Below are 9355 nucleotides of genomic sequence, written 5' to 3'. Positions count from 1 at the left end.
AAATGTTTTTCAATCGCGCGATCTGTTATTGATATTGAATTACAGTCGTGCGATAATTTCGCAGTAAAGATACATCTCTGATGACTATCCAAGATTCTAGAAACTTTGGTCTTATATAGAGATGGTCGTCTTATAGAAATAATGCTTAATATCAATATTTATTTATAATCTCAGAACTATTGGTCACTTTCAGAAGTGGTCGTTTGAGAGGCGATATTCTATATATTTATTTACTGATACTCTCAGATTCCAAAATTTGTTTATATTCTCAGAAACATTGGATGGAAGGTGGTCGTCCCATACATACAAAATTTTACATTTCATTAAAAATGAATTCGGCGTTATTTAACTATTTCCCTATTAATTAATTAATTAGATAAAGAAAAAATTAGGAAATAGTACTGTTTATTACGGAATAATGTAGGAAGTTCTACAGAACTATATTCTTTCGCGTCATTTCACATTGTATCCGGCAAACTACTAGTTCCTCGTATTCTTCCGCAAATCCGTAAACATCTGTCTGATTTGAAACGAAATCCAAAATGGCTGCGCCGTGAGGTTAACTTGTATGGATATTTTTTGTTGCATGAAAGGTAAGTTCAGTTGCAATACTTGTTTACTTTTTTTGCTTTTCAAATTTATGTTATTTATGTCATTTTGACAGTTAAATGTTTCACAGCTTTATGAATTGTTACCATTCTGTCGTGAATTACGTGTATCTCAATGGCTGGCTGTCTTTTCAAATATCTAATTTGCCCTGCTATCCAAATGTTTATGACTGAATTTTTTTTTAGTTTATGCATTCAGTTTCAAAATAATATGTGTGATCAGATTGCTTATTATTTTATTGCAGCAATAAATTTATGTTAAATAGTTTGAACAATTGTATAAAAATAAGAGTTTGCATTGTTTTGTCCAAAATATGTATGGTTGAAACATTATCTTAATCTAGTTTGTAATTCAAGTTTTTTGGGGGTACTGTTCTGTTATTGGGACCAGAATCGGAAATGTATGAACCTGTGTTCGTAAGTATGTGCATAGATGTGTATATGTAGACACATAAACATACAAATATACAAGCATACATAAATACATTTCTGAACCCGGTCCTGATAACAGAACAGTACCTTTTTTAAATCTTTTTTGAATATTTTATAAAAGGATTAAGCATTTTTCAAACTGCATATCATTTTAAGATTCGACTTGCAGGAAGACAAAATATGGTCATTCAATCAAATGCTTATGAATGCTTTTATCATTTTCTCATAAATATTGTTTGCATTTTTATTGTATTTTAGATACTTTAGTTATGTAAAGTGAACATGAGAATATTAGGAAAGCTGAAGAATATGAATAGCTACCATAATACATGTATTTTTTCATCAAGCCCATTGTTTTAGAAACCAATGCACCATTATTATATGCTGGCTTATTTTATAGTTATATGCAGTTTAATTTTATGTTCATGTTACTTAAGTATTGTCATTATAGTAAAAGTATTGATAATTTTTCTTGAATCTTGCAAGTTGCCTAACATTCAGAATTATTACTACCGAATTTTACTGATAGGTTTTTTCGAGTTGACATAATCTGTCTGATAAATAAAATAAACTGGTGTTTAAATTATATGCATTTCTCTTAATGTTTCGTTGAAAGTGAGATGGAAATATAAATGCTATCCAGAAAAGTGAATTCTTTTTGCCTGAAATAACAAATTGTGCTAAATGATTAATGTTTATATCATTTTAGAAATGTCAATATTAAAGTTTCTCCTCCTTCTCTTCTTTGATTTTGAAATAATTTATAATAAAATAATATATGCATAAGTGTAATTAATGTAAAGTGTCATTCAATAATATAATTTATTTTTACTGATATTTTTATATTTCTTATCTGGGTTTTCTTTTGGTGTTAGAAGGAGGAAAAGACTGTAATGTTTTAATTAAGGAAATAATTAAAACATTACAGTTTTTTAAATAACACAGTTACAGTAATGTTTATTGAAGCAATCAGTACTGTGTGATTGCCAGTGATTGAATAATGTTAAAATGCATTGTTCATAAGGAAATCTTTGTGTTATAGATTTTATTTTGACACAAGCTGAAATTTGAATTATTGGAAGCACTTTGAAAACCCGAATTATTTCCTGAATCATTAATCAGGCCAATATATAACATACAAATTTTCATACAAAATTATTTCTTTGAGTATATTATAAAGAGCTCATTTAATTTTATTATTTGTACAAATTTTAGACAAAAGTAGCATGTAACAGTTAAAGATTTATTGAAGCCTACTTGTTACTTGTGGTAACAAAGAAGTGTGAAAGATATTGCCACATTAGCAAACATGACGATCATCAAAGCTTAGTTTAGTAATTTAATAATATATTGAGAAATGCTGGGAACTTTCAGAAGTAGACATTTCAGAAATGATGGGCTTGATAGAAATTTACATGGTTTTATTATTTATTCTTTAGTTAAGAATGGATTTTAGATGTTCATGTGAAAGAATTCTGTTTAATTATATGTGAAAGAATTGTTAAAGTTTGGCACTTAAAAAAATGAATTAATAATATGCAATTATCTTTTTATTATACATATATTACTATATATTTCTAATGCGCTATGTAAATGTCAGTGCTAAACAATTGAGATACTATTGTCAGGGCAATCTTTTCTTATACATGAAAAATTCTGATACTTTCTTATCATCTGCCCTCACAGCTTCAACTTATGCTAAAACAGCAAGAGTATGCACACGATAATAGAAAACTATGAATATGCATACCACACACATGTATTTACATGCTTTATATTTAATCTTTATTTCTGAATAGTATTCCATTGGATAAAAAATATGGGAATATTGACCCAATGTATATATTTTTGTGTGTGTGCATCCTAAAATTTCTTGTTTCTTATAAAGTGCTTAGTTGAATTACTACTTGGGAACAGAGCAGTAGATATGAACCATAAACTAACCATTTTGCCAATTTTCACAGCTTTGCAGATAGTCAGAAAGCACCAAAATTTGTAATAATGTTGAGTTTAAATGATGTTCTATACTTTTGTGTTAATTTTTCTATTCTATTAATTCTATTACTGTGTTATCAAACTTTCTGCAGGAATTTCAACTGGTTAAGATGTTATTACCATGTGGAGAAGAATTTGGTTTTCAAGCTAGAAAAAATTGCAGCTGAAGGATTTTGTAGAAGGTCAGTCAAACTGGTTTTAGTTAATTATAATTTAATTTTGGGTGAAGAATTCTCAAATTTATTTATCATAAGTGTCTAAAGGTCTTCTAAATTAAATTCTGCTTGTTTTTGAAATTTTTCATGACATTCATTCTTTGATTATTATTATTATTATTTTTTTAATTTACTAACTTATATCCAGGCACATAATGTTGCATTTAATGCCATACCTTAAATATTGTAAAATGTTAAAATAATACATTTCACTTAAAAATGTGGTTATGATAGTAAATTTTCTGTTACATTTAATAATATCTATAAACATTGGTATACACCATTTTTCAATAATCTGTATATTATTTTGTGCATTTCTTTTACATCCAAGATCTAGCATATGACTTGCTTTTCAAACTGATAACATGGTGTAATAATGTAATCTAATGGTTAAAGTTTACTATGGAATGGGCCAAATTTAGTAAATTATTCTTTGATAGAAATTTATTCATGTGTTCAGTGTGTCTCATCTCTTTAAATTGCTAAAGTAAATTTTATGTACTTGCATTTAGGAATTTTGACTGTATCAGAGTAATTTTGTTTCAGTTATTATAACATGCAAGGGAAAAAATTCATTCATAGCTCTGTATTTAAAATTAGTTAATTAAAGTCCTTAATAAAGAGGGACGTTTTGTTGTTTTTAATGTCGATAGAGTTTAATTCAAAAATATGCCACATTAAGGGTTACTTTTTAACCTAATTTAAAATTTTCATTACTTTAACATGTCCAATAATTGTTATTTTAACTCCGATATTGTAATAATATCAAAATTCCTTACTTTTTGATAGGTAATCCAAATGTAAAACAAGAAAAGAAAAAATTAAAATCTAGAAGTATATTTATTTCATACCTCTAACAAATAAAAACAACGCAAGCACTTTTTACTGTCTATCTGCATAGTGTGGCATGTCCCGTAAGACTGAGATTTGTATGGTCAAATCCATGTTTCAGTTAAAGGAAAATGCATGCACAGTCTTCTGATTTTCCCTTCGATTAAGGATTCTGTATATACTAGCATAAGAAATATATTAGTTAATGCAGTGTTATACATCAATATTTATAGGCAATTATTGTGGCTATGTTTATTATAATTTTGTTCACTGTAATGGCTGGAGTGCCTAAACCATCATGCTGTGTAAACAAAACTCAAATCTTCATCTCTGCATACTGCTCCACTAGTGTTTAAACCACTGAAATGGTGATTATGGTACAACATCTTTGGTAAAAATTTACTGTACTGTAACCCTTGGCTAATCGTTTCTTTTTTTTATATCAAGATCGTCACCTGAGAGGATTGGCACCAATTTCAAGGTGGCCGCTACACAAAACCAAAATAAGAAGTCAAAGACATACACAAACTCTGTGTCCATGTACACATCGACCTATTAAAATGAACTGCACAAACTGGGCATTGTGCACTGCCTTAACTTTGTCCATGTACACATTGATCTATTTTCACGTTAAGAAAATCAGAAAGTTAAAAATATCATAGTTACCAGAAAAAATTCACCACTGTCTTAACATACAGACAACCAAAAATACACTAACAGAGAGGAATAAGTTACCAAAAATACATATTTCCTAACATAAAAACATTAAACAACAAATCTTCTAACAAAAATTAACACACAGAGACAAAAAAATAAATGAAACGTCATTTTTTCCACGTACCTTTTTTTTCACATGCATATGTTTAGGCTTCCCACCACCATCCTCCAGTTAAGCAATTCAATTCAATTTTTCGTCTCTTAGTCACCTCAGACATACTCAAACGATGGTACCCACACCAAAATAATAAATAGCATGTTCAAAATACAAGACCATACCACTTCCGTACAACCAAACACAGCAATTGAAAAGAATGGTAAGAACCAAAAACCTGGGACCGTACAAAAGGTTTACTATTAAAAAAAGTAGCTCAAAACTAAATTTATCACAACACGTTGGCAATATTTGAAATAACTCCTTTTTATTGACAAAAAAAAAAGTTTTTTTTTTTTTTTTTTTCCTAAAGGCTACTTTCACCAACATTATCAACATTAGGGTTACCGAAAAACTTATTTGACACAATGGGCTTCCACATTTCACAAACAACCACTTTGCGATTTTTTTTCAGACAGAAACCAAGGTGTACCATATAGTAAAGATTAGCCACATCTTCATTTACTACTGTTACAAGTACTTCTTTGGTAAATTTCTGCGGTTAAATTCAAAAGTTTAAAATTGCATTAACATGATCAGATTCAGAATCATAGCTAGGGTTTTCAGTGCTCAGGGACAACTGAAGATTTCGCGCCCCCTACTGCTTGCCAAGGACGGAAAACATTTAATTCTAAAATGTTCTAACATCAGTTTGGCGCCCCTTGGATTCTGTGCCCGGGGACAGATGCCCCTCCTTCCCCCCCTCTAGCTACGCCCCTGATCAGATTTTATTTTCTGCACGTAGCTATCAATTACTTATGTGTTGTCAGATAAATGTTACCAGATGCAGTTAATTATTTTTTACTTGCCAATCTCATGAGACAAGTTTTTTTTGCTCCTGAAAGACTTTACTTTGTGTTGCAAAATAAATTCATTCTCACTCTTTTTGGACTTGCCTACACATTAAATTTAAAATAGTTTTATGAATAGGTAAGATGTGATTATCATAATTTTGTTTCTCTCTTTATCTTGGCAACTTTATATGTTGATTCAGTATCCAGGTTACCTACCAATGGCTGATTGATAAAACTGCTCATATGTTCAGCTGGTGGTTTGAGTTTATTTTCTGACATAAAAAATTTTAAAAGGCATTCCCTATGTTTATTTTACTATAATCAAAAAATCAGATAATTGCTACTCTGTTTATAGGTATTAAATGTTAAAATATTTTAAATGCTTCCTTTAATTTGCATTGTAATAGTCATTTGTTTAAATTTAATTATGAATTATATTCACATATAGTAATTGTGAGTGTTTTTTTATTTTAGGTGCTGTGAAAGGCAATGACAGAGATCCAATTTATCAAGAGTTCTTATATACATAAGAATACATGGATATAAGATTGTTTTTCATGAATTCAAATAAAATGTGATAAATTAGATTAATAAAAACTATTTTGAATTTTGAAAAGTGTTTTTCCTCTGTTAATCATAATATAGTGCCATAAATTTCTGAATGTGTTTATTTTTCATCCAAATAAATAGCTTTACAAAAATTTGTCATATTAATAGATATTGCATAATTTAGCATTATTATAAATATTTATTATAGCAGATTTAGCTGAACTGCTTTTTTAGTCTCTCTGCAGATGAAGTCACAAAGGTAAGTGGTTAGATATTTTTCTGTATTCCCCATTAAGTAATTTTATCTGGTAAATTACCATTGCTTATATACTAAAGGTGAAAGAATAAGCTTTCCTTGAAGATACAAAAATTTGCAGATATTTCAAAAAATTGGTATACGTAAAAAAGTTCTTAAATTGCCACATATGCGAAACTGAAAATGTTATATATGAAATAGTTCAGAAATATAAATATTTTCACTATTTTTTAACTATAATTCACTGCATTTGTTATATATAATCACAATTTAAGGTAGCAGTGCTTTTCTCACTGTGATTTCTCATGTATTTTGATTCATAAATACACATACATAAATCCACGTATTTTGATTTCTCTTTTGAGACCGAATAAAAAATGAACTAAACATTCTCGTTGACATTGAGAGTTGAATAAAAGCTCACCTCAAAATAAAATGAATTAATAAATTTATGGAAAATTTTACATAGCATATATTGAGCAGAAAGAGTAAACTTAATATACTTAATGGAATTAATAATTGGTAGAGTTGATTGCAGAATAAAATGCCTTAATTGCATGGTAAACAGTAGATCTTTTGAAGTTTTTCTATGTTGCGTAAAATGCAGATTTAAATTTTTGATATTGATTGTCATATAAATGGCAATTACTGTTTTATTTTGCTCTGAAATGAATGGTTAGTAATAAAATTCTGGATGAGACAACCTTTAACATGCGCTAGAATTTACAAAGTTTAATTTGGTGCTGATTTCAATGGGTAAATTTCATTTTACTGAATTTTGCGTAAAATAATACCAATGAACCATTGCAAATTATTTTCAGAATTTTTTTTTTTAATCTAAAAGGGGTATTAGTTTTGAAATGTGACTTCATATTGTCAGTCGTAAACTTGTTTCGCTTTTCATTCAAGTCTTGCCATTTGGCAAAATTTAACATATTTATCTTTAAAATCTAATATATTATTGACTAACAAGCCAAGCTATTTAAAAGCATTACACACAGTTCTTAACAATGCTTTTTTTAATTTTTAATCTGATTGATTTAAAATGCATTTAATTCATGATATATCTAATTGAAAACATTTTAATATTTCTACATAATTACATGATATATTTCTTCATTTTTCAAATATATAAAAGATATATAACTTTCTGGTGTCAGTATCTTATAAAATGTTTTGCTATTTCCACTGCCCCATCTGTATTAATAATCTATGCATTCATAAACTTTTAGCCTCTTTGAGTGACTGCTAAAATCTGAGGCCTTTCAGATTTTTTTTTTAATTGTGTGAGCAGAAAGATAGAATTTTAGAAGAGCTTCTTGAGTTACCTTTTGAATGATATAAAGAATTGTTAACATAATGTCGAATTTTTACAACTAAATATTAAATATATAAAAAAGCCTGCAGCATTCTCATGTTACGAAAACATATTTATTTATTCTGAGGATAGGAATTGATTTAGTTTTAAAAATACAATTTATTCCTTTTAACAATTTCCCAACAGTGTCATCAAAACACTATAAATTCCTTACATGTTTTAAAGAAAGATGATTCATTTATGTAAAGATTATTAAATGGCTAATTTTATTATTCAATTTTTAATACAAATTAACTGAAATTAGAAACTGATTTTGTAAAACAATTTAATTATGAATAATTCAATTTGGGGGCTATTGGATGTTTAAAAATGATCAAAAGATTTTTAATATCTTAAAAATAAAAGCAAAATTTTCAGTTTTAATATTTTGTATTAATAATTCATTTTAATTTCCTTGCTCAGTTTTAATATATTCACAAATTCAGATTTAAAAACAAAATAAGTTGTATAAATATTTTCAACATTTCTGATTTTTCCATAGTAACCATAGGAGAAGGATTTGAGACTATCTGTGTAAAAAAAGTAGGTTTTAGATCATCACACCTTCACATACTTTCACTGGAATTTTCCTCTGTATATATACTGGGAAGTGACACTAAACAGTTGAGAGTATGTATTTAAGAGGTTAAAGGGATATTGTAACTAGTGTTTCAAATCCTGATAACATCCCATACACTGTCGGTGGGACGTAGATAGGATGTCCTGGGATGTGACATTAAGCGCTCAGGAGGATGAGTTTAGGAGGAAATTGGGATATTACGGGATGTCCTGAGGATGTAGTAAGTAGGACTTTAAATCCTAATAACATCCCATATGCTGTCGATGGGACATAGATAGGATGTTTTTCGGATATAATGGGATGTGCTTAGGAGGTTTGTGGGATGTCCTGAGGATGTAGTTAGTAGGAGTTCATATCCTAATAACATCCCGTACGCTGTCGATGGGACTTGGTGAGGATGTCCTGAGGATATCCCGGGATGTGACATTATGCACTCGGGAGGAGGTGTTTAGGAGGTTCGCGGGATATTGCGGGATGTCCTGAGGATGTGCGCATATCCCGCGAGCAACATCCTTGGGATATCCCAAGGATGTTTTTGTGCTATGTGGGATATATTTATTTAATTTTAAGATCAGTGCCAAAGCTTTCCCCTCTTTTTAGTCCATTCCTTTTTTTGTAGTATGATTGGCTGAAATTCCCTTTATAATCTTATTTTTGCTCCACGATTGGAATAAAGCAATCCAAATGCTATGTAAAATATAAGATAATTAATTTTAGATCACGTAGAAATTTGATGTGTATTATATTAAATAAGTATGTGTTATTTACACATATGTTAACATATAGTTATAATTAATAAATATAAATAAGTTTGTTCATTAATTATGGGAAAGCACATGAGGATTTTCTACTTAAAGTGAGGTATGT

General features: G+C 29.0%; 1 long non-coding RNA gene across 1 annotated transcript; it reads left to right on the top strand.

Moving 5' to 3' along the window:
* Positions 1–455: 455 nt before the first annotated feature.
* On the top strand, positions 456–6362 carry LOC146995082 (uncharacterized). The gene is made up of 3 exons (XR_015043527.1): positions 456–593; positions 3128–3217; positions 6221–6362. It is a non-coding gene; the product is annotated as an uncharacterized LOC146995082 (long non-coding RNA).
* The last annotated feature ends 2993 nt before the right edge of the window (positions 6363–9355 follow it).

This window comes from Stegodyphus dumicola, chromosome 10, assembly GCF_044657685.1.
Source record: "Stegodyphus dumicola isolate Sdum_Otavi_A_Nest chromosome 10, ASM4465768v1".
Lineage (NCBI taxonomy): Eukaryota > Metazoa > Arthropoda > Arachnida > Araneae > Eresidae > Stegodyphus > Stegodyphus dumicola.
The sequence above is the reverse complement of the archived record's forward strand: the minus strand, read 5'-3'. Positions and strand labels throughout refer to the sequence as shown.